Here is a 27305-nt window from a genome sequence, read left to right as displayed (position 1 = left end):
AAAAAAAACATTGGTAATTATGTGAAACACCAAATTTCCTGATTCACGGCTCATTCTGAGAATTGGAATCATATACCAGCTATACACTAACTATGTATAACTTTGGTTTGTAGTCTCACTGAGGTCCAGCTCTCCACCAAGGGCACTGCAGAGGGACACAGCACGCCTCACCTCCCACAGGGACCAGGTACAGGAGCTGCAGGAGGAGGGCTTTGCTGGAGCTGAGGGGAGACAGAGGAGGGAGCGTACATTGTACAATGAGAAATCCTCCTCCCTCCTCCTCATCAGAGATCAGTGTGTCTGTCCTTACCCCAGACGGACTGTGTCTAAGTGGGATGAGCTCTGTGCTGTGTCCCTCTGCTCCTATGCTGACAGGTCCACAAAGGAGGTGCAGGAAAAATCCAGCCTGTGCTGCAGAGCCCTGAGCTGCTCTTCTGCTGCCCCCTGCTGGATGTGTGAGGCAGTGCAGCAGTGGAGGAACCTCAGCAGCAGCCTCCTGTCAACACTGCAGCAAGGGATACAGGGTCAGCTGTACCTGGTGGAAGACCTCGTTGATGAAGATGATGTTGTCCCGCCAGCCGGACAGCGTGCTGCTGTTGGAGTGGCTCTTCTCTGGCTCGGCAGGCCCGTTGGGCTCCCCCTCCTCTCCAGTCCTTCTCCTTCCCCTGGAGAATTGCACAACTTTTTTTATAGATTGGTGTTACAAATTCTTTAGCTGAGTAGTTTTACTGAGTTAATACCTATGTCTGATCTAAATTTCATGTGAATGGCTGCAATGGAAATATGTTGAATTAAACATTTGTTGATGTGTTGAATACTTATTTTCCCGCACTGTATATACACACTCACTGAGCACGTTATTAGGAACACTATACTATACTCGGTAGGGCCTCCCTTTGCTCTGAAAACAGCCTCAATTCTTTGTGGCATTGATTCCACAAGATGTTTATAACATTTCTTTGACATTCTGGTCCATGATGACATGATTGCATCACGCGATTGCTGTAGATTTTTCAGGTGCACTTCCAAGCTGTGAATCTCCCGTTCTACCACATCCCAAAGGTGTTCTATTTGATTCAGATCTGGTGGCTGGGAAGGCCACTGAAGAACACAGAACTCATTGTTATGTTTCTGAAACCAGTTTGAGACGACTTTTGCTTTGCGACATGGTGCATTATCATGCTGGAAGTAGCCATTAGAAGATGGGTAAATTGTGGCCATGAAGGCATGCACATGGTCAGCAACAATACTCAAATAGGCTGTGGCATTCAAGCAATATGATTGATTGGTATTAACAGGCCCAAAGTGTGCCAAAAAAACATTCCCCACACCATTACACCACCTCCACCATGAGAATGTGTACAGGTGTTGCTAATAAAGTGTTTGTTGATTGTATATATAATATATATATATATATATATATATATTTGTATTTATTATACTACATCATATACTTCATCACTTTCATATTTATTTGTGTCTCTGTGTGTGGTTTACATATGTATGTATATATAGTGTGTGATTTTCTCGAATTGTAGGACATCAGCACTTATTACCGTCTACCTTTTTCTAAAATGTTTGTTAATATATCACAACACTTACGCATGGCCACTTTATTATGGGGGTTTTACGTCCTGTTATCTCTAATTGTCTTATCACTATGCGTATTACTAATTTATTACATGTCCCCAGCATTTTCTTTTTATCTTAAAATTGTTATTATCTATTTATATAGGCAGGCCTATATTTGCACTTTCGCCCACGTAGCACTTAATCTCCTAAAGACCATTTGGGAAGACGTGATATCTGCACCCTAAGATCTAAGTGTCATTTCGATGAGGTCTGTAGCTGAGGCCATAAAGCACAGCAAACAAATAATCATGTGTTTAAATATCCTTGTCGTTTTGAAAAATGACCATTGTCACCTGCACAGGAATGCCATGCGGCCAACATTGAAGAAATGTGCTTCTCGAATCTATCATTAACACTGTTTCCACACGCTTTTTTCAGTGCATTGCCATATTATCAGTTGGTCATTGATGCCTCACGAATAACGACAATGCGTCGAAAATTAAAGAAATGTAAACATGAATTATGTCATTACTGTCGAAGCATCGAAAAGCTGTATGCGTAAATGCGTCTCACAGTGGCTTGCCTGAAAAAAAAAAAAAGGAATTTGTAGCGCCCCTTTGCTGGTCTGGGCAATTAATAGGGGTGGCTAACCTGAATTCTTTAAATAAAATGTTATCTCTAACTATTATTGTATTTTTACTTTGTCTGTTCACATTAACACAGTCCCACCAATTACATGTCTTTTGTTATTTTATTCAAATCAGTCCTCTTTCATTTATATTAAATCCCCAAAATAGAGTACATGAAATGAAATACAATAACTCTTAACATGCACATACAAATATCAAAATGTAAATGGTAAACACTGTAAACCTCAATGAAAAGAAATAAAACCTATTCTAAAGCCGGCAATGATAACTACGACAACAATACCAAAGTCCAGTGCGTTGCAGGCCTGGCGCGTGTAGCTTGCGTGCGTTGTAGCTCACCTAAAATGGCGGCTCCTTCACTCCCACGAGCTAGACGACACACCAAACTCCCAGTTCCGTAAGCCGGCAGCCTCGCGAAGCTCCTCTCTCGGCAACCTGGGTAGTTCTCTCCAACGGCAGGACTCTTTGGTACTACTGTCTCTCCCGGTGGCTATCGACGTTTGGAACTCCCTTGTTGGTCGAACACACAGCCCATAAGCCTCCGAAGGAAAAACTAGCTCCCTCACTTCTGAGCTAGGCTAGGCTAATCCAGTTGGTTGACCGTCGGAACGGTTACTCCTCTACAGAGAAAGTGTTCCTAAACAGGTCATACGCCGAACGTAGTACTTTGTAGAGTTCACGGGTTGTGTACTCGCATTACCTTGTTCTAAACAAGAAATAAGTGGGCTACCTATTTCCACACTATTAGATTTCACAGCCAGCAGTATATTACATCCGTTCTCTTTCTTCGCCTTCTCCCAACTCACGTCTCCTTCTCCTCCACCTCACACCTGACCTCCAACTCACTTTTTCATTGGCTTATGAAAATAAACAAAATGCACAAAGGTTATATTTGAATATTTTCTCACAGAAATCAAAAGTAAATTCTTTTACAATATTGCCAGCATTGTGAACATAGTATAGAATAAAACAAAATACATTTCACATCATGTAAATAATTCAACACATGAACTTAACCCATGAAACTCTATTCATTTTGCACAATATCCAATACCAAACATAGTAATAGTTTTACCCTTTTTAGTCCTATGTATTCTATTAATGAACTTATTCTATATATACTATTTATTAATTAATGAACTTTTAAGTTAGGCCTAATTTCCATAGGGCTACAGATATATATTTTAGCCAGAATGAGCCAGTGGCAGATTACTATTGGGTATGTGGAGAAGGAAGGCTAATGGCGGCATTACCCGCTGATTGGTCAGGAATATGTGCTAGGGTTCGGAATCGGAATAAATATCATGACTTTAAAATACCTCTCCGCACGTTTTAAAGTTTGATTAGTCTAAATAGCTTGAACGCTGTAGGAGGAGTAGCATACCAAAAAATCGGAAGAATTGGAATAATAATGATAAGAAAAAGAAGAATAAGTATGAGCAATAACAATAGTTAGACTCTCTCTGAACCACTCAATATTTGTTGTGAAACAACACAGCACAAGTCCAAAATGCATGTAGGTGACTAGCAAGCTAGCTAGTTCAAGCTAAAGCTAACAATGCTACCATTGCTACTAACTGACAAATAGTCATGCCATTACCCAGATACATTTGTTGACTGTGTCTACTACTGTAAAATGTAATTAAACGTCACATACCCGCTTCGAAGTCGCTCTCGCTGTCCTCCCAACGGGAGCCCTGCAAAAAAGAAAAACAACAACAACAACCTGTCGTAGAAACGGCTGCCCCAGTCCACGCACAGCCAATCCTGAAAAACACGAAGGCATTTTTCAGGCCTTCCTTGCTAATGCTAATGTCGTAGATTTTAAGTTATAATACTTTGAAATAAAATACCGTTAACCAGAGCTGTTGATTCATTCAAAGACTTTATTCCGCAGAACATGTAGCCGACCCCGTTATCTCCTCAGTCACCTGTCTTTATAGATTTCACACAGGTTAACGCCTTCTATTCAACGTGTTTCTGATTCCTGTCTACATACACCAATAACATTCAAGAACTACATTTCGTCATCAAGTTGTCTAATCAGGCCTTTTGCCTTTTGACTTTGTTTATTACTTAATAGTCTTAGTCTTGAATGTTAGTCTTGGTTGCGATAAAAGTTTCCTCTGCACAGCCTCAGCTTTTAACCCACTAACAAAACGGTCACGGAGTGCATCATTAAGATGTGCACCAAACTCACAATGAGTTGAAAGTTGCTTCAAAGCTACTATGTAATCAGACATAGACTCACCTTCTTGTTGATTATTTTTTTTGAAAACGGAAACGTTCCGCGATGACAAGCGGTTTCGACTTGTAATGCTCACTGAGCGACTCGCTTAGCTCCTCGTAGGTTTGTGTGCTAGGTTTTTCAGGACTGACTAAATTCTTTGCTAAGTCTGTAGGCATCCGCTCCGATTACCGACAGAAACACGCTGACCTTTTTGTCAGTGTCCACCTCGTTTGCGATCATCCACTGTTCCAGTCTTTCCAAGTAAGATTCGAAATCTTCCTGTCCTTCTTTGTATTCAGCTAACGCACCGATTTGGAAACTAGCTATCTTGCTAGCTTGTAGTCGCCTTTAGCTACTTAGCTTCCGTTTGCTAGCCTCTTTCTTTCGAGCTACAAAGTTCGTTTATTGCGTTCTACTTGCTGCAAAGTTGTCTCTCGTCACTGGGATCATCTTTCATTAGATATCCCATCCTCGTCGCCAAATTGTAATATATTTAGAGTTATATATATTCACGGTTTCAATAACGGAGACCGAACATTACGTGGATGCTCGTTTACTGATCAATTTTAAGACAGAGTACAGCGCATGTGCACAACAGCTAAGGACTCTTACACAGCCAATAGGGAAAGCCCTTATTAATACATTGGAAACACAAAGTTGTAATAATGCCAATACATTACAGTGACGTATTTTTGTGTACATTACAGTGACGTATTTTTGAAAAGTGTTGAAAATACATGTCATGCATCATTATTACAGAATAATTAGTGCTACTGACAATTGTCGTTGCTAGGATTGCGTGTTTCTTGTGCCATTTCCCCAGCAACGTGTGTGTAAGACTAGAGTGGTAGGTTAGAACAGAGCCAAATAAGGTGTAATTAAGCCATTACAACAACAACAATCAAATGACCACACAAACCTGACATCACTGTCCTGCCCTCCCATCAGGCAGAATATCTAGCATGTGTGTGTGAGTGTTGTACATAGTCAGAAGGTAGTCCTAGATGATGTACCAGGAAGAACGAAACCCAGATAACAATTCCCAAACCTATCACTAGGTAACATAGAGTAGGCCATTAGAACACAAATCCAATAAGTGTTGTTCAATATGCTTCAGCTGGGTAGTTGAGACCTAGTGACTTTGGAGTCTGCTATTGATGTCTGTCAACATGAAATCTGTCAAGAAATCTGCCTTATTTCACTCTATGGGAAATCCCATAGGAATGATTTTCGTCCAGTGGAGAGATAGAAATAGAAATTCAGCAAAGTGTCTTATTGGTCAATAATGGTCTGTAATGAGAGTTGGTGTCATTACAGATTCACACAAAACAAACTCAAGCAGTAGTCAGTCACCATTTCAAGTTATATTTAATAGTCTAGGACAGTTCAGATTAAAATACATGTTCATCTGGGTTTAAAGGTGAGAGCATAAAACCTCTTCTGATAGAGAGGGACTTCAGAAATGTAATTGGATATAGGGCCATCGCAGATTTTGTCCACAGCCACTCCCATGGCAGTCATAAAAAACAATTCAAAAAAACATTGCTAATGCTTATATGTGAAACACCAAATTTCCTGATTCATGGCTCATTCTGAGAATTGGAATCATATACCAGCTATATACTAACTATGTATAACTTTGGTTTGTGGTCTCACTGAGGTCCAGCTCTCCACCCAGGGCACTGCAGAAGGACACAGCACGCCTCACCGCCCCCCTCTCACCTCTCACAGGGACCAGGTACAGGAGCTGCAGGAGGAGGGCTTTGCTGGAGCTGAGGAGAGACAGAGGAGGGAGCGTACATTGTACAATGAGAAATCCTCCTCATCAGAGATCAGTGTGTCTGTCCTTGCGCCAGACGGACTGTGTCTAAGTGGAATAGCTGGTCTAGTCTGGCCTCCTCTACCTCACAGTCTTAGTTAAAGCTAAAGCTAACAATGCTACCACCGTTGCTACTGACGGACTAACAGTCATGCCATTACACAGATGCATTTGTTTACTATGTGTCTACTGTAAAATGTAATTAAACGTGACATACCTACCACCGAGGCATTTCTCAGTACCTTTCGTTGCTAATGCTCATGGCTTAGTTATGCTAGCTCTCCGAAAACCAGCGGGTTCTCCTCAATGTAAACATCAACAGAAGTGTGTTGCTGTGTAGCGCTGGATCAACCATTCCATAGAATGCTGCTCATGTTCTATTTCTCGAGGTCACATGGTAACGCATTTTTGAAAAGTCTTTATGATGCATGTCATCTATGATTATTATGAATTATTTTCAAAATGGTGTGTTGCTATGCAACCTTTCAATATAGAACATTAGCAACATTCTATGGAATGTTCAGTCCGCTCCAGATAACAACAGACTTCAGTTGATGTTCACATCGACACAAACCTGCTGATTTTCTGAGCAAAACGGACTGAAAAATGCCTCGGTGTTTTTCAGGATTGGCTGCGCGAGTGCTGGACTGCGGTCTGCCGTCTCTATGACGGGTTGTTCGTGTTTTCTTTTTTGCAAGGTTCGCGATCGTGAAGAGGAAAGCGACAGCGACTTTGAAGAGGGTATGTGACATTTAATTACATTTTACAGTAGACAGCTGGCAGAACATCAGGTTAGTTCATTCACTTCAATAGTCTCACATTGATTACCTGTGCCTGTATTGGGTCCTTCTTTTTAATATCATTGCTATTTTGTTGTAAACGTTTTTGTCTTTTGTTAGATTAGCCATGTCAACTCATAGGCATCCTCTATGAGCTGGTTCTGTTTGGGGTGATGGTGGGGAGGCCCCTGGTGGTGGTGAGTACTGTTCTTATACTGAAGACTGTTACAGGGTGACTTTGTTGACAAGTTCATATGACTCTCTGCTCTCTCCTCCTATGTTTGCTGTTAGCAACCTGGTGGTTTTGTGGAGCGTCTGTACTCTCTCCTACACTCCTGCCTGCCTGCCAGCAACATGAAACCAGAGGCTGAGAGATGCCTGCTGCACCTGAAGGTACAGACAAGTTCTGATGTTGTTACTGTTCCTTCTCTCTAGTATTTAGCATCCAATCTATTGTTCAGTTTAAATGAGTACTGTGAACTAGCAGTAACTCAGAGCCTTACCTCAGGGCGGGCTGATGATGCTTCTGGACGACATGTTTGGTCAGGAGGTTCCCTGGTACTTCAACACGGAGTCTCTGGTCGTTGGAGTCTCGAGCCTCCTGGAGCACCACCTTCAGCTTCTCATGGCGTCCTTCTGAGGGGGCACACACACACACACACACACTTGCTATTAAGTAATCGGAATAAGTCATTTTAAATGACTTGAGGCACCCTCACAAGTACAGTTTGATGTGATGTCACAATGATATGATGTCACAAACAATGCCATAGGGATAGAGTCTTGGGTATGTGAACATTCTGGTAGTCAGGTAGTTGGAGAAAGACTGACCATTGACCAAATGTTTCATTGAAAAAGCAATGATTGTTATCAAAATGATATAATGTCCTGCTAAGTTGTACAGTATTGTGCACAGAAAATATTCAAGTTTTGTCTTGGTGTGCATTAACATTAATAAATCAATTAATTGGTAAGAAGCATGTATTTAACCATTGTTAGATTTGATGCAATCTGGAATTTGTAATCATTGTTTCTGAACAACTTGCGTTAATATGCTTTTTTGAAAAAAATATCTCTAAAAAGACTTACGAGTGTTCCATGAACATTTTGTTTGCTATATAATACATTGGTAGTACAAAGAGAAAGCTGGAAAAGTGTTTGCTAACAGACAGTTGTAGATAGGGTGTGTATTTGTTTTGGGCTGACTTATGGTAAGATCTATCAATATGTGTTTGCCACTAAAATGTCAGCATTACTGAGGGCATTGGAGGTGGTTTTATTGAAGGCCGATGCAGGCCCAGCCTAGTGCATGGTTGTATACATGGCTATAGTAATTTAAAATGTTCAGCGTGGAATGAACCTGCGTGCCACTGTTACATTTCATGATGTCACAGTGACATCATCAGAGGTGCCATGGTTATTATTGCTAGGAGATGCGAGATACAACAAATATGACAGAATATGTTGTAACACAGTGATATCACACAAGTGGTGACCATTTGACGCCGGCTACCATGGTAACCTACTGTAGGTAAAATTTTAAATGGCATTACACATATAGCACACTGCTTTTACACATGCAGTTCACTATAATACTGTAGGGAATAAGCTGTTATTGGAGATGTAAATTGTTACATTGAAAGTCATATTTTCATACCTAATATTAGAGAAAAGGTACTGGGCAAATGCATGGAACGTTGACCTACACATTTTCCATTCACATTCTGAGCTGATCATCAGTTCAATGGTGCTCGTAGAGTGAGTTGCAGGTCAAACTCTTTATTATTTAGCTACTTTATTGTAGTGGGTTGATGTAAATGTACTGCTTTTGACTATGTACTGTATTTTGGAGATGTAATGTACCGTTACTTTATGCAATGTTAATGTGCTTAAATGTGTCTGATTAATATTGCCTTTATGCACCTGACACCATAAACAAAGTACCTTCTGGAAAAATAAACTTCTTCTAATCCAAGCCAGCTCTGCGATATTCTAGAAGGTCAGAGTTGAGCAGTTAGCACAGCAACATTGTTGCGAAGAGGTTAGATGAGTAAGTAAGATATCTTTGAATGCTTTCATATGTATCAGGCCGAAAAAAAGTATACATATGATCAGTCTTTTTTCTGATAAAATAGTTTTTTTTGTTTAACAGTACCACTTTGTCTGTTTTTCCATTTTCTTGAAGCATCTGCACTCTATTTCCAGCCAGCATCATAGTCATGACAGTGAAAGTGTCCAAACAGGTGACATGAAAAAATATCAAAAGGGGGATGAGGAGAAGAAAGCGGATCTCCACACTGATGAAACATGGGCAGATGAGGAAGATACTAGCGAAAGAAAACAAAAACATGGAGAGGAAAAACTGTCTGTGGAGTATAAGGCAGCTATTAAAGAGATTGACAACATTTGGATGAACTTTCGTTCATCTTGGTCTAATAATGGAAATAGTCTAAAAGACTAGTTTAAAAGACCCAGAAAACAACCAAAATATCGTATGATGAAAAGAAAGAGATTCCCCAGACTGATGAAGAATAATGGACAGATGCCAAAAATAGAAATGAGACATTTTTTTTAATATACTGTGAAGAGGAGTAATAAAGGGAGTGGAGAAAACAAGGGAACAAAGCTTTAGTCACAGTGAAAAGGTAATTAGTGAACAGGAGAGAAGTGCCATCACACTTACTTGAGATTTTTTGATCATTTTGAGTTACAATTCTAGTGTTTCTTTTTTGTTCATCTGGTTCACTTTCTTACCTCTGTATCTATCTACAGTTTTCCCGTCTTTTCCAAGGGTAAACAGACCCGAGTTCAATACCCAACAGCCACACTTGGCAGAGTAGACAGCGAACACAATGCAAAGGTGGGCTAATGGAAAACTGTTTTGATAGATTCAACAGTTTAGATTGTAGATTCATTGATAGGTTGGTTGATTGATTTACATTGAGCAGGACCTCTCTCTTTATGTTCCTTCCTCAGATGTCTATCCACAGCTGGACAATGGTAATTTGCTGAAATGAACTGTGTATTAACAGTCAGGAGAATTCAAAAGGTAAGAGGAGACTAACAGCAAAAATATGTATAAAAAGTAGCTTGAGTAGAAAAAATGTGAAACAATAAGCCTACAACAAAAACCAAGTCACCAGCGTGGCTGAAGCCATATTTATTTTGAATGGCCATACCTGAATAAAGTATTCATGCAGTAAGTTATGGTTTATAATGTTTGTAGAGCACACACATACACTCACCGGCCTCTTTATTAGGTACACCTTGCTAGTACCGGGTTGGAATCCCTTTTGCCTTCAGAACTGCCTTAATTCTTTGTGGCATAGATTCAACAAGGTGCTAGAAACATTCCTCAGAGATTTTGGTCCATATTGACATGATAGCATCACGCAGTTGCTGCAGATTTGTAGGCTGCACCTCCATGATGTGAATCTCCCGTTTCACCACATCCCAAAGGTGCTCGATTGAATTGAGATCTGGTGGCTGTGGAGGCCATTGGAGTACAGTGTCACTCATTGTCATGTTCAAGAAACCAGTTTGAGATGATTTGAGCTTTGTGACATGGCACGTTATCCTGCTGGAAGTAGCCATCAGAAGATGGGTACACTGTGGTCATAAAGGGATGGACATGGTCAGCAGCAATACTCAGGTAGGCTGTGGCGACAAAGAAAGAAACATCTGTTAATACTTATAGACACCTGTTCTGTCCTCATACATAGCTGAACACCTCTAAACACCTCCCAAGAGTCTGGAGACAGAATGTCAGTCTGACTTCAGGTTTATTGACTTAGAAAGAGTGAAACTGAGAAAGAGAAACAATAATCAATGATATGGTTTCACATCCACACATTGCCTTGCCATACATCACAGAGATGATCTAACAAAGAAATAGCGACATATAGCTACAATGTGTTGTATTAACATTGAAATATAGTGTCCTCTCTTAGCTAACATAACCAAGAATACCCAATGTGTTCTTATATAATGCTAGTATGGTCTCACATGAAGAAATAAAAGGTAAGTTTACATAATCACCATGAAAGCCAATAGTACAAGCTAAACTAGCATCTTCCACAACACAAACACTTGTCTACAGTGGGATATTACTGATAGTCCTTTCGGTCCCTGCACTGATGGACACTATAAAGAATTATGGAGAACTCTCTGGTTATCAAATCAACCAATCAAAATCAGAGGCAATGATTTTAGTTGGACAATGGCCAATTCAAATGTCAGGAAGGCTTGATTTCCACTGGTCTCAAGGATTTAGATACTTGGGAATTACTATAACAACTGACCTATCAAAATTGTTTAAAGCCAACTATGGGAAATTGATGGGCCACATAAAAGGGGACCTTACAAGATGGGAAATTCTACCACTCAAGAATAGAAACGATAAGAATGAAGATTTTGCCAAGATTGCTTTTTCTCTTCCAATCACTACCTATCTATGTTCCTGCTTCCACCTTTACTATATTGGATAAATGGCTGTCCAAGTTTATTTGGCAAAGCAAGCGACCCAGACTTAAATTTAAAAGACTACTCTGCCCAAAAGACAGGGGAGGCCTGGACTTACCTAGCCTGAAAAAATATTATTGGGCAGCCCAACTCAGATCAATGATTGCTTGGATATCCCAATACACTGACACTATATGGGTGGGAATGGAACAGAGTGAATGCCCAAATTTGCCTTTAGATTCAATACCATTCTTAAACCAAGACATATGGGGGAAAAAGAAAATTGCTAATGTATGGAGCAAGAACACCTTAAAAATATGGTCAATCTTGAGGAAAAAACTACAACTTCCCATGACCATTTCCAGAGCTATAATGATAGCAAACAACTGTGAGTTCTCTCCATCTAAGCTGGACAAGGGATTCCTAAAATGGAAGGAAAGGGGTTTAGTGGTTTTGGACCAGCTGTTTGACGGAGCAGTCCTAAAATCATTTGAACAGCTCAAAGAGGAATATGATTTACCAAACCAAGACTTCTTTAGGTACTTACAAATTAGACACTATCTACAAAGTCATAAAGAATGGGAACAGCTCTGTTCCTTACCAACAAAATTGGAACACCTCTTCATATCAACAACTAAAGGAATAGTGAAGACAAAGTTCATATCACATATTTACAAGATATTGCAGGAAGAGTTAAAAGAAGATAACTTAGATATTAAAGAAAAATGGGAACTAGAAATGAACACAATAATCCCAGATGAGCAATGGGAGACTTCATGCAGACAGGGACATAGGATATCCAGTAGTCCAAACTGGAAGGAATTTGGATGGAAAATGAAAATGAGATACTTTAGAACTCCACTTATAACATCAAAATGGAGCAACACCTCAGATCATTGCTGGAGGGGTTGTGACTTGGTGGGAGATCACACACATATATTTTGGGACTGCCCAAAGATATCAGAATACTGGCAAAATGTACAAAAAGAAATAAAAAAATGTCTCCATATAGATTTACCTCTTAAACCATCACACTTTATACTAGGGGTACTGCCAACTGATCTTGAAGAGAACAGTCAAACATACTTGCTGAGAATCCTCTTTTTAATAGCGAATAAGGTAATCACAGCCTCCTGGCTGAGGCCACACCCTCCAACAATTACACAATGGAGGGAAAGAATCCAAAACGTTTACAACATGGAATATACAACAGCATTATTACAACTGAAAGTAGATGTATTCCTAAATAAATGGTCATCCATTGCCCTACATTTTCATTTGATATGATTGAAATGCACATTATTATAATATATTTTTTTAAAGATTATTGTTACTGTTATTATTATTGTTGTTATTGTTATTATTATTGTTGTTGTTATTGTTATTGTTGATGATGATAATGGTGATAATGTTGTTGAACATTACCTTATAATTTACCAAATGTAATCTATACTGTATGTATGTGGTATTGCTGAGATAATGATCATACCTCACATATATATTGGTTAAGATGAAAGATATCCATGGACTGTTAACCTTTCTGTGGACTTACCCGCGGCACCTTACTGTACCATCAAAAAGATTTGTTGTGACATACTGTATGACTGCAATTTATAAAAGGAAATGATAATAAAAAGTTAAAAAAATAAATAAAAAAATAAAAGTGTACTGTAGTAGTATTGTTGTAGTTTATAACTAAGAGGAAGACACAGTTATCATCAAAAACCACTAGTTATCATCAAACATGATGGTCACAGTTTGCTAAAAAAAGTATCTAAAAAGCCTGCAGAGGTCTGCCTAAGTTTGGGGAAAAAAGGATCTGCCCAAGATTTACAGCATACCACCTCATCTGTGAAACATGGTGCAGGGGGTGTTAGGTTTGGGCATGTATAGTTGCCATTAGAACTTGTTAACTTGTCTTAATTGATGATTGTACCTGCTGACGGCAGCAGCAGAATGTATTCTGAAGTGCACAGAAACATCTTGTCTACTTGAGTGCAAGCAAATGCGTCCAAATGCATTGGATGGCGCCACACCATACAATAAAACAATGCCATAGCCAAAACACTGCCATAGCAACGAGTGGAAAGATCTTGATTGGCCAAGTCAATCTTCAGATTAAAATTCAATTGAACATGCATTACATTTCCCTAATGATAAGAATTTAGGCAAAAAGACCTCAAAACAAACAACAACTGAAGATGGCTGCAGTACAGGCCTAGCAGAGCAGAGAATATAGTATACACTTTGTGACAAAAAGTGATGACGTCACATACATTTAATCATCGAAAATAATACTTGAAAATTATGTCCCCGCCCCTTTGGGGGCGGATGTGGTGGGCTGTTGAGGCTTGCCCAATGAGACGCGTGTTTCCCGGGCATAAGGTGTATATATATTTATATGAGCATGGGTGAGATCTGTAGTAGTAGTTGAGGCTATATGACAGGGTCTAAAATGGCGTCTACAAGTATGATGTGGGAATTGATGGATGGTAGTGTAGTGTATGTAGAGTTTGCATCTGGAGGTGCACACCCCTATGCGGACATATACGCTTTCGAAAAAGAATCTGAGAATCGTCTGAGAATCTATTCATCAGAATTCGATACATTGAAGGCTTACATCCTGGAATTCATCCGCTACATGCAATCTGTGCACGACACACAAAACGTGCCCCTGGAGGGTATGAAAGCTTCTATAGAGATGGGCGTGGATCTCAGAGTACCGAGCCGTAACCCGCAGGAAGCTTTTCTTGTTGACTGTTCAAGATCTCACATATGGCTGTTGGTGCGATTCCAGACAGAGGCAGAGTCTTCTGAAAGACCAAAGACGGTGATGGAGAAAGAGCGCTACTGGCCTATTAAACTGGCATTCAAAGTGGTAGACTTCTCAACCTTGAGAAATCTCCTGAAATCTATCACTGGGTTTTTCAAGCTGGAAAGTCAGAGACTGAGACTCCTCCAGCTGGCAAAAAGTCTGAACACGTGCTCAGGTAAACGGATCTCAGGCCCTTCCAGGCGTTTAACCCCTAGATCTCTGTCTGACTTAGAGTCATGCAGTCGTAATCTTTTTCCTGAAGACACGCTTGAAACAGACGGTGTTGAATCATAGTAAATCGTGCTAGACACCTCTACTACCCAGTCCTACTAGACACGCCTACTAGACACATGCCCCTTCCCCCGCCCCCTCACCTACAATCTATATAAGAAGTTTGGAAAAACGAGTTTGTGCGACAATACTTATTACTTCAACATGGCTGATTTTTTCACAGTCAACGATTTGCCTTCCTCAAGTGAAGACGAAGGCTACTCTACAGTTGGGGAATGTAAACCCCTAGAATCTCAAGATGAAGAGTCTAAGCTTCTCAGCTATCTTCCGAGCCTTTCTCAGGAATCTGGCGGCTACGATGATTTGTATAAACCGGTTCTTGAAGACTACCGGAATGCCCAGACGGACGACCTCACAAGGTGGAAAGCCCTAGAGCATCAGAGCGATTCCGAGGAGCCTATTACCCCTGTCACCTACTCACCCGTCTCGCCCGACAGCGACGCGTCAAATACTCTGTTCGAGACTCTTGAATTCCCCGTCAGAAGATATAGGCCGTATACCGGCAAGCCAACATTCGACAAAGCACCCGGTCTGTACACCCCCGGAGGTCAGGCTTCAGATTTTGCAGCCCCCGTGGCTGAAGATCATTCTGTCCTCAACGGCTATCCGACACCTCCGACTTCGCCTAGCCTGCAAGTAGCAGGGTCCGCTGGGGCTCAGAACGAACCCGCTGCGGAAGCTAGCATCACTGCTCAGGGGACCCCTCAGAACCCTCCCTTGGATGATCCGATGGTTGTAGAGGTTAAAGAAATTCTAGAGAACCGGCTTCAATCTCAGCGTCAGGGTGTTGATGTTTTTCTGGACACGGTGAAGGCCGGCGTTGCCATGGTGTTAACACTGGTGATAGATGAACATTTAAAAAACGAATGTTATGGGTGTAAAACCGGTCATCCAAGCCAACGTCGGCATGCTTGTCTGTACCCTCTAGAGAGTGATTACTTTTTCAGCAACTTTGAGGCGTTGATGACCTCCCTGTGGACATGGAAATTTCTCCCGACTCTTATGTTTGCTCTGGAGACGGTTGGAGTAGGGGAGATAGCAACAGGCCGTATTCAAGGAGCAGCCGAGGTCTTTCTATACAGTCTGAAGTATGAAGAAACCATCCAGGGGGAACTTAAAGAGATCGTTGATGCGTATGTGGGGGTTAACAAGGACCGGGATCATATGATAGATGAACTCGTATCCTATTGGAAGCGTGTTGAAATAGTTCACACTCTCTTTTGAACTAGTCTAAACTGATCAAAAATGGGGAATGCTTTCAGACTATTCTTTAACTTTTTAAATTCCGCTTCAGGTCATCCTGGGGTCAGCTCTCTTGTAAAACGGGCTATTGCTAATCGTGTTAATGATGAATCTTTATTTCAAACATGTAGCGATGTTGACATTGAACAAGTTGTCCGTTTTGAGAGGTCATTGGAAATTGTGAGAGATTGTGTGTCTTTTAACCGTTGGAAGGAATTGGTGTATATTGGTTCAAATGCCTCGGACGCGGAGAAATTTGAAAAAACATTAGATGGAATTATTAGAGAAGTGTCTATGCATAGCTTCAAATTTAGTCATTTCATGGTGTTGTATACCTATATAATTGATGTAGCAACATATCGTTTTAAGAATGGTCTAGCATTTGATGTTGATAGGGCCCTAAATGTCTTACACACTTCTGTGGGGATGTATTAAAAACTTGTATTAATCATTCAAATGTAATGACATGTAATCATTCAGATGTAATGACTTGTAATCAATAAATAATTATGCAAAATTGCCATTGTACTCAGATCTCGCATGATTGCTAGTCGTCATGACCTCAAAAAAGGCTGAGCGGGTAATGAAGAGAATATATTATGACCCTGCACACCCGGGATCTTTTGGAGGGGTAGAAAAACTTCAAAAAGCCGTCGAAGAGCAGACGGCTGAAAAAGTTAGCAGTGATCAAGTACGAGAGTGGCTGTCTGGTCAAGAGGCGTATACCTTACACAAAACGGCTAGAAAAACCTATGCTAGAAATCGTGTTTTTGCTCCACGTCCTATGTATCAATTTCAAGCGGATCTTTGCGATATGGGTGCACTGTCTGAAGACAATGATAATTTTAAATTTCTGCTTACAGTAATAGATGTATTTTCAAAAAAAGCTTATGCACGCTCTTTAAAAAACAAGACGGCCGTCGTAGTTGCGGAGGCCTTTGCAGCAGTCTTAGAGGAGAGCGGTATACCAGTTAAAATCCAAACGGATGCTGGAAAAGAATTTTTAAATTCAAAGAGGGTGACATTGTGCGGATTTCCAAATACAGGGGGATATTCGATAAAATGTACGAACAATCATTCACTGATGAATACTTTATAGTTAACGAATGTATCCCTAGACTCCCGCCCGTTTATAAATTAAGGGATATAAAAGGTGAAATTCTTACTGGCACGTTCTATGAGGCAGAACTGCAGAAGGTGAGAATCACCTCTGACACAGTCTTTCGGGTAGAAAGGATTTTAGACAAGAAAATTCAAAATGGACGGAAGATGGTTTTAGTCCACTGGCAAGGTTGGCCTAGTCAGTTTGACTCATGGCTGCCGGCTAAAGAGGTCATGGAGCTCGGGAGGAAGAAAAACAAGAAGCCAAACTAGAAGAAGCAAGGATGGAGGAGCGAGAATCTTTCTATGTGACTCTCCCTTCAAATGCATGTCACAGCGTTTACCCTAGCAATAACAGTTCAAATTATACGATAACGCTGTCTCAGCCTATAGAGTTACATGGACCTTATGAGGTGGCGTTAGCAGAGATAATGTACTGTCATACCTGGAATAATATTTTAAGTTTAGAAGATACCTATGACCTGAAAGATCATTCGAGACCGAGGGACCCTCCAAACCACCTGAAAATCCCTACAGGTCATTATGACAATATCGAGGCGCTAGTGAAGGAGATAAATACCGTATTTAAGAAACAAAAAACAGATCTACATTTACATTACTGTTCTATACATAAAAGAATTTCTATATTAGGACCTGACAAATATTCTCTCAGGTTCAAGGCTCCACTAGCCTACATGCTAGGGTTTGAACCCGACGCTTGGACACGGTCGGGTGGAAAACCGTTGAGTAAATATCCCAGCGATATTAATGCGGGGCAGTATAATTTTTTCGTCTATACGAATATCGTGGAAGCACAGCATATTGGTGACTATGCGGTTCCTCTTCTAAGAATCGTTAAAAAAGAAGGATCTTAAGGGGATGTAATCACTCTCTCCTATAGCAAGCTACACTACGTTACTGTTAATAAACAGCGCATACAGGATATACAGATTGAGCTAAAAACGGATTTAAACAAGCCGATTCGATTCACATACGGGAAGACAATTTGCAAGCTGCACTTTAAACCCAAGTCTCTCATCTGAATCTATAGAACAAAGCAAAAACAGCAGCAAAAATAAAAAAATAAATGGATTCACAAAGATTTGTGAATTATTACGTAAACCAAACAGGTCGCGGCAGTCTAAGTGGGTTTGTAGGTACTCCTGTGCAATATGGTCGAGGGTTAGGGTCTATCTTAAGTAGGGCGTTCAGATTTTCCTACCGTTTCTTAAGCGCGGGGCATATATAGTTAAACCGCATTTGAAAACAGCAGCGAAGGGGATAGCATCTGACGTTGTGGGGGCCGTAACCCGTCATATCGCCGATCGCGCCAGCAGGTCTCAGGAAGGATCTGGAATAGGACGCCTTGCCAGAGGAAGAAGAAGAAAAAGATCTGTGGCATTGTTAGAGCATCGCACCTCTAAGAAACGCATATCAAAAAAACCCAGAAAGTCTAAAAAACAAAGTGACGGAAATATATTCTAAAAATAATAAGAATAAGAATAAGAAGAATGTCTCTTGTACATCATCTCTCAGCAGAGTGCACCAAATCGGAACTTGACCTTTTTGCACCGCCCATGACCCAATTGTCTATAGAACAAAGCGGTTACGTGGAGATCCATCCTCTAAACTCTATTGTGGATCAAGAGGTTCTGGATTTTCAGATATCAGGAAGTGGAAGTGCATATCTAGATCTAAACTCAACATTGCTATATCTACGACTCAAGATTACCAAGGCTGATGGAACAGATCTGGCGGGCGGTGATAATTGTGGAATAATACAATACCCCTTAAATACTATATTCTCCCAGGTAGATGTTAGTCTAAATGATGTTCTCATTAGCTCATCGTCCGCTACACATCCTTACAGATCTATTATTGAAACTCTGCTCAACTTTTCAAAAGAAACCTTGGAGAGTCAGTTTTCCGCGGGGCTATGGTACAAAGATGAAGGTGTAGATTTGGACTCTGTATCTGTTGCCGCAGATGGTCCTAACACAGGACTTGTTAAGCGTGCGAGCTTCTGTCGAGGTTCACGCGCATTCGAACTAATGGGGCCTCTACACAGTGACATATTTTTCTCCGAAAGACTCTAGTTAAACAATGTCGATGTTCGTTTGAAACTGGTGAAAGCCAAAAGTGCTTTTACACTGGTGTCAGCTGCTGACCAGGAGTATGCATTAAAAATCCTATCTGCAAGTATTTTTGCGAAAAAAGTACAGGTTTCACCCGATGTCATGTTAGGACATTCGGCTGCTCTGATGAAATCCAATGCGTTATACCCTATAAGCCGGGTAGTCGTTAAGAATTATTAGATTAGATTAGATTCAACTTTATTGTCATTGTGCAGAGTACAAGTACAGAGACAACGAAATGCAGTTAGCGTCTAACCAGAAGTGCAAAATAGCAGAAAGTGCAATGAACAGTATTTACAGGTAGTGCAATATACAATATACATTATACAATCCCTAGAGGCTCCCGGGTGTGCGCGCAAGACAATTTATATTTAGGGAGGCTCCCTAAACATATAGTAGCGGGATTAGTTGATCATCGAGCTTTCGTAGGCGCAAGAGATAAGAACCCATTCAGATTCCATCACTCGGATCTTGAATATCTCAGTCTCAGTGTAAATTCACGCTTTATCCCCGCAAAACCCTACCAACCCCACTTTGACACCCATCAGAGTGTTCGAGAATTTTACAACTTATATGTGGGTACAAACCGACATATCAGAGACTCTCCGCTCTGCATCAACCGTGACAACTTTGAAAATGGATACTCGCTGTTCCTGTTCAATTTGTCAAGGGATGATGAATTAGACAGCGAGGCTCTCTCACCCTCGGTGCATGGCACATGTCGTCTGGATTTAAGATTCAGAATAGCCCTCCCTCAGACAATGACCCTGATAGTGTATGCCTGCTACGACAGTGTTATAGAGATAAACTCAAAGCGTCAAGTCCTGATCGACTATTAAAAAAAAAGTGGAAACCTTTAAACCTGATAAAAGGATGGATAACCATCAGCTGGAGTCTATATTAAAGCCAATTTTAGGTGATGCTTTTGCAGGTGTTTGGCCTAGTGATTTACTACCCTCCAAGATAGCTAGACGCCCCAGCTATCTAGTCGTTAACACGCACGATCAGAACCGAGAAGGCGAACATTGGGTGGGTATGATTATCGAAGCTGAACCTGACAAGGCAACATTTTTTGATTCATATGCAAATCCTCCAGATCACAGATTCTACCCTGAAGCGTTTATGCGTTTTCTATCAAGGAATGCTCAAGAAATACTCTATAACAAACAGAAGGTTCAAGATGATTATTCAACGACTTGCGGAGCCCATGTAGTATTCTACCTATGTCATCGATTTAAAGGACTCTCCTTTCAAGAAACAATGCGATTGTATTCTGATCATTTAAAAAAGAATGATGTTATGGTCAGCAAGTTTGTCAAGAAATATGCTAAATGTATTTCACGGGTGAAGACTGTTAAAATGTATAATCAGAATGCCTGCTCTTTAAAACTGTTTAAAGAGTGTTATAATTGTCATGAATGAATACTCTTTTCGGACATATATTAATTTCAATAAATCATTTTATTGATTAAAACATCATACAGTCTGTTTGAATTCATTTTTTTCGATTGAAATCTAACCATCTAGGATGGATGGGTGTTGAGAGTTGCCATTCGGTGGGGGTTGACCATTCAGAGTCTGCAGATGTAGCCATCTGTAACATGTCCATTGGGGTTTTAGAAGGGGTCCTGGCGTAAGACATGTCTAATAATAATGATGTTGACAATGGAGATTTTTTTTTTTTTCTCCACGGTTTCTCTTGCTGTGACGTATGAGAGAGGTCTTCTCTTTGGTGTTACTAGCCATGTCTTCCACCACAGCCGTTTCCATAGTCGTCTTCTCAGGGACAGCTTGTCCAATGAGGGAGAACACATGAATCTCCTCCTCTTCCTGGATACTGGGCAGGGTCTGCTCAGAGCAGCCTGACCCCGCTGACAGGGAATATCTGGCCCTGTTCTTGGATACCTTCCTCACAATAAGGCTGGTGGGGTACTTCTCCAACATAGGCATTCTTTCCTCACATCGAGGGTAGACGGCGAAGGGCCAGGATATGTCCACGAAGGAGGACTGGCTTAGGATCTCAGGGTCCTCAGCCTCCTTATCATTGGTATCCCAGGCCTCTCTGGGCAGAGGTGGTGTGCTCAGGGAGGTTACAGATGCCAGTAATTGATCAACAGAAGGCCTTGGTCTGTTCAAGGTAGTTGAGGACTCCAGGACTTCGCTCACCAAGAGCCCAATGAGGTCACTTACCTCCTGGAGAAATTGAGACATTTCTTCAGAGAGAGTGTCTACAGTAAGAGACTGAAGTGAAGCACTTGGGCTTTGCAAAGAAAAATCACTAAATAAATCACCAATAAGCTAATAGTATGCAACTAGTATCAATAGTGTACACTGTACGACAAACACTGTAATGTTTAAATTGACCACAACCTTCTTGATCCTGACCACTTGACGTCATAATGACGTAAAGTGATTGTATCATAATCAAAGAACACCATGATAACGAACCTGTCTGGGGACAAACATAGAAAGTTTGCACTATTGGAAACTCTCTAGGACACTAATTAATAAAGCTATTCTACCTATTTTTTGAGCGTGATATCATATTTTTTATTTGACATTCCAGACATCCATACATTGTACTGGTACAAGTACCGTGTCCAGTCGCTAATATAGTTGAAAAACCTGCACAATGTTTCACACCGTCTCCGTTTCTGGGATGATGGGGAAAGCGAAATAATCAACACGTGTCAATTTAATTCCAGTGGTATATAGTTTGACAGCCAAATATCTGCATTGTCATGTCAGTGTTACAGCGGTGCGCGCTTGTTTGGGTTTCTCCAGTGACGCTCCACTTTACAAGCGTATAGTCAGATTCGTAAATGGTATAAACTAAATGGGATCATTAGAACGTCCCTACCCTAAACCCTATTGTCGTGTACTGATGACGTTATTAGGTCAAGGTTGTAACTAGGGATGGGCGATACCACACTTTTAGGATTCGATACGATACCGATACTTTTTCTTGCATTTTCATCGATATCGATACCGATACTTATTGGCAATTTTTGTCAGTAAAAATATTATTACATTTAAGACAAATCACAAGACAATTACAGACCATTTATACAAAATGTATTATGGTCAATGCATAATAAAATAAAAAATAAAATAAATAACATAAATATGAATGAAATAAATTAAATATGAACAAAAACATACACATTTTCACTTTTCTTATTTCTCAAAAAAAAGAAAAAAGACCAATCTTGGTAGAAAAAGCTAAAAGGAAAAAACCCAAAACAAACAAAAACAACTACTATATCATAACAATGTTATGTTTGGAACCTCTTTGTAGAAGTAAACATGTAACACTTCACTGAAGCAAAAACAAGAGGTCATAAAGATCATAATAAACTAGGATTTCCTTATCCTATAAACCTGCATAAGAAAGACAGTTGTTCCCTGAGAAAATGAACTTGGTCAAATGAACTAGAAAAATGTCTGACACCATCACACCTTTAGTGCACTCGAGATATGTCGTCACACTTTACTGAAGTCTCAGATTGCTGTTCAGAAAAAGTATCATATTCACATTTTCTGCTTTAAGACAATTGCGCCTCTGGCTGATTATTTCTCCGGCCTTAGAGAAGAGTCTCTCTGCTGGAACAGACGTTGCAACAGTTCCGAGGTATTTTTTCGCAACTTCGTTCAGCAGTGGAAATGTGGCTTCATTTTTTTTCCACCAAATCAAAGGGTCCTCACTCCTTGGGATCACCTTCTCCTCCATGTATCTTCTCATTTCAATATATGCATCTGTGTTTGCTGTGCGTTTGCTCTGAAAAGCCTCAACCTGACTGTCAAACTCCCGCCATAATCCCTTGGATGATGAACACTCAGCAGGTGACCCTTGTGTCACTTGTGTCACAGTTGATGCAGTCGCAGCGGCTTCATGTCTGGTTGACTGTGGTCTTCTGCCGGACTGCGGGTGGCGAAGGAGACTCGACTTTCACAGCAGCCTGTCTTTTTTCAAGCTCACTGTGGCTCTCGGGGTGCGTCGTCTTTAAATGTTTGAATAAATTACTTGTGTTGCTGCTGTGGGAAACTTTTTTATCACACACTTGGCACCTTGCCGTGAGTTTATCGACTGGTGAAAAATAACACCACACCACGCTTCGTTTTTTGTCTGCCATATCTTACGCTTCCTGTTTTTTCCTCCGGCTCCCGCATTCGTGCTGAGCGGGCTCTGGCTGTGTTGTTGTCGGCTGTGTCGCACGTTGACGCTCATTCGCTCGTCTCCTGTCACGTGACATGGGCCAGCTCAATACGCCGCCAGTACAGGGGTGTCCCGGCACATAGTAATTTAAGTAAGGAATCAAAACAGCTGAAAGTGATGAATACACCCCCAATTATTATTTTTTAGTTTATATCGATATTTTTTTAGGGAAATAAATTCCAAATGAGTAGTGCGTGAGTATCGATCTATCCATACCACAGGATCGATACGCCCATCCCTAGTTGTAACGTGCATTCATGAGGAATACACTTTGGAGTAAAGTACAGTGAAATGTGGCTCTCGGTGTGTGCGTGATTCAATTCGGTTCTACTGGCATAATATGCAGTTAGAAGTGTAACACCTATAGCCTAACCGTAATGCTTTTTTTGTATTAGTTAACTTATTGAAATTTGCCATAATGAGGGTTAGGGTTAGGGTCGTGGCCGGATACAGATCAATCGACTGCTCACTCAAAGTCAACTGTTGTTGCGAACTTGTCTTGTCAAGTGCTTCTGTAGTAGATAGCTCGGTTAGCCTACGCAAGGAAAAGGCTATTAAAACACAGTCTGATCATCAATCTTTTCATTGTTTTTATTTGTTGAACCGTTTCAGTTTATGTTTTCACAATCGTTTCAGTTTTTAGTACCGGTAGTTAGATTTCTCGAACACAAGGCTGTAGATAGTAGGCTACTAGCTCGGTTAGCTAGATAGTGCTTGTTGGGAGTGCATGTTTGTGCATAGCCTAAGAAAAGTCATGCGTCGATTTCTGATCCCTAAACCACATACTGCCCCTGCTACTGCCCCATATGATGTGCCACGCCTAAAAGCCTTTCTCCAGAGCAGGCAGTGCATACTGCCGGCCCCAGTACAAGCACTCCCTCTCTCATTAACAACGCGGTTATAATGTCCGATAAGGGAAATATTTCCGCTGCTGTGGGTAATGCCGAGCATGGTTTAAATGACAGAACACCATTGCAGCTGGTTTTAAAAACGTACCCTGTGCGTATGTTTAGCCAAGGTCCTCGAGCATTCAACCCAAGTTGGTATTGCTCTCGACCATGGCTGGAATAATCAGCAAAGGTGGACCTCTCTACTGTATGCAAAGAAGTTAAAGGCTACAAGGAAGCATTCCCTGAGCTGCATACACTGTACATAACAGCACAGATTATTTGGGTATTTTCAGCATCGTGTGAAAGATCATTCTCCACGCTGTCCCGTGTCCTAACACCATTCCGACGCACTATGCTACACGAGAGAAAAAAGAATTTGGTTATTTTGGCTCATGAGAAGGTAATAACCAGTAGTCTAGATATGGATGAATTGAGTTTTTGCTAAAAAAAAAAAAAAAGAAAGAAAGAAAACTGATGCTGTTATACGAAAATGTGATAAAAGGAAGTGATAAAAGATAAAAGGTAAATAACAAAGAGAACGCTAAAAAGATTTTTTTTAAATTAAAAAAAAGAGAGGAAAAAGTTCAGAGATGTCCAAAAAACTGTTCAGAAAAGAAAATATAAGCTGTCCTATTCGGAGTGGATGTGTGTTTTCTTCATGTCTCTCGCAGAACCAGACCTCCATCCTCCATAACCTCATCAGGCAGTGGTGTGGTGAGAGAGGGGAGCACGCCACCTGCTGGTCAACTGAAATCACCAGAAGTTGTCACCTTCTGAAGATGGTGATATGATGTCATGAGGCCGACAGTGACATTCTCACAGTAAGATAGATCTCAGCTGTCGGGAACAAGTTTACACACAAGTTTACACACTTTGTTTGTAGTAGCAATGTGCAAATGACATTATACAAGTGTTGTATTTGCTATTACACAAGTGGAATAAGGACTTCCTTGTTACCTAAATACAATTTCCAAATGTATTTGCACTTTTTACAAAATAAATTGTCTCAAAGTGCTTTACAACAAGACAAATACAATACTTTCAAAAAGTGCAACTCAATTAAAGTGCAACAAAGCAATATACTGAATCAGTGAAATAAATAATGCTGTAGATTCTATATGCACAGGTATAAAGAAATGTAATGTAAAGTGTTGTTTTATTGAATTGCCGTTCATGAAGGTTCACTTGGTAACACTGTATAATGAAATGAATAAAGAATGTACATTAGGTGAGGTGGAACAAGTAACTTTGAAAATAAGCTAAAAATTACACACTTTTCTCTCTTCTCTGTAAACTTGCAGAGATCCTGGGATACCAACGATAAGGAGGCTGAGGACCCTGAGATCATAAGCCAGTCCTCCTTCGTGGACATATCCTGGCCCTTTGCCGTCTACCCTCGATGTGAAGAAACAATGCCTGTGTTGGAGAAGTACCCCACCAGCCTCATTGTGAGGATGGTATCAAAGAACAGGGCCAGATCTTCCCTGTCAGCGGGGTCAGGATGCTCTGAGCAGACCCTGCCCAGTATCCAGGAAGAGGAGGAGACTCATGTGTTCTCCCTCATTGGGCAAGCTGTCCCTGAGAAGACGACTATGGAAATGGCTGTGGTGGAAGACATGGCTAGTAACACCAAAGAGAAGACTTCCCTCTGGAGGAGGCTGAGAAGTTTCTGCAGTCTGTGGAAGAGGGGGAGGGCTGCAACTTCAGATAAGAAGACGATGGTCAGTGCAAGAAGGTGAAATAGTCACTTTACTCAACAAGTCACTGATGTTGAGATACTGTGAATCATGTCTCTCTTTTATAATCTCTCTTCCCTTCTTCTATAGTCTCTGTTCATTTTACAGGAGGAGGAGGAAGAGGAGGAGGAGGACACAGAGGAGACACATGGATGCTGTTTCCCTTACATGGATTTTATTAAATTGCTTAAGAGATGATGTTCTTATTCTTCTTCAAAATGTTCCTAATAAAAAGCATGAACATTTACACCCACAGTGTGGACAATAGTTTCCTTGGGTCAGAGGAATGGTAGTAATCTATTTTGTTATTCAACAGACAATTTCTTCCAATAACTTACAGTCTGTAAATGCAATTAAGGGGATGGACAACTGCACAGATAAACAATCATTGATCCAATACGGTTCTAGCAAGTCACAAGGCAAGGTGGTGACAGTCTACTCTTGCCCTTGGTTCTTTGATGCCCTGCAGAGTGTAACAAATGGCCACAGGAATATATTGGTTTTACTTTGTTATGAAGGAATTAGATTTCAGTAAACAAAACATTCATTTAAACCACTTTTAATCATGGCATACTCAGATACTGTAAGTGGCAGAATACTCACCATTTCTAAAACATTAAAACATTACCGCACAATTCTCTACCCCTGCTTGAAATGAAACCGTTCGTTAACAACTGCCCTACCAACCAAATGAAAAACAAGTTGAACTGAAAATGTCCCAATGCACTTGCTTCACCCTAATTAGGATACTCCAAGAGGAAATAAGGGGTGATTGCCCGTTTTTTATTCCTGACCTTGGTTTTAATAAAATGCTTCGATATAACTTTATTGATTACGAATATTTATGAATATTATTATTATTATTATTGTTATAGGTTTGTCTTTTTAACAAGTAATGTACATTTTTGAAAAATATGTATTTGTCAGGGCTAAGGCTCTACCACGCCCTGTCCCAAATTTGGATCAATCTCTTGTGAGACACAAATTACCTGCTGTCATCAAAACAATGAAATCAGTCATTCTTACCATCATATCAATTTCCTACAAAGATAATCTGAATATGTATGATTGTACTTATGGTCGAGAGTGTCAATACAGTAATGTTATTCTTTCGCTCCAATGCCAATGGCATCATGTCCTCGTCCACTCCAGATTCACGGAAGATGTCAAAAGTGTAGAAATAAATCTAATAGATAAAGATAGTAGAGAAATGAGGGTATGTATTCATCTTGCCAGCAACACTGTTATAAATAAGGGTGTAACAAAAGAGTGATGTTCACAGTAGTAAATAGAGAAAAAGAGAGCGATAGAGAGAGAGAGGTGAATGACTTAACTCACATCACCACCATCCCATCTTTAATAGGGAAT

General features: G+C 40.5%; 2 long non-coding RNA genes across 2 annotated transcripts; both read left to right on the top strand.

Moving 5' to 3' along the window:
- The first annotated feature begins 7358 nt into the window (after positions 1-7358).
- Positions 7359-9689, top strand: LOC310819446. Its single transcript, XR_014554770.1, has 3 exons — positions 7359-7443; positions 7559-9100; positions 9236-9689. It is a non-coding gene; the product is annotated as an uncharacterized lncRNA (long non-coding RNA).
- Positions 9690-9847: 158 nt separating this feature from the next.
- On the top strand, positions 9848-25913 carry LOC310819445. The gene is made up of 4 exons (XR_014554769.1): positions 9848-9910; positions 10027-10702; positions 24873-25022; positions 25503-25913. It is a non-coding gene; the product is annotated as an uncharacterized lncRNA (long non-coding RNA).
- Positions 25914-27305: the final 1392 nt, after the last annotated feature.

Source organism: Argentina silus (genome assembly GCF_951799395.1).
Source record: "Argentina silus genome assembly, chromosome: 19".
Classification (NCBI taxonomy): Eukaryota; Metazoa; Chordata; class Actinopteri; order Argentiniformes; family Argentinidae; genus Argentina; species Argentina silus.
The sequence above is the reverse complement of the archived record's forward strand: the minus strand, read 5'-3'. Positions and strand labels throughout refer to the sequence as shown.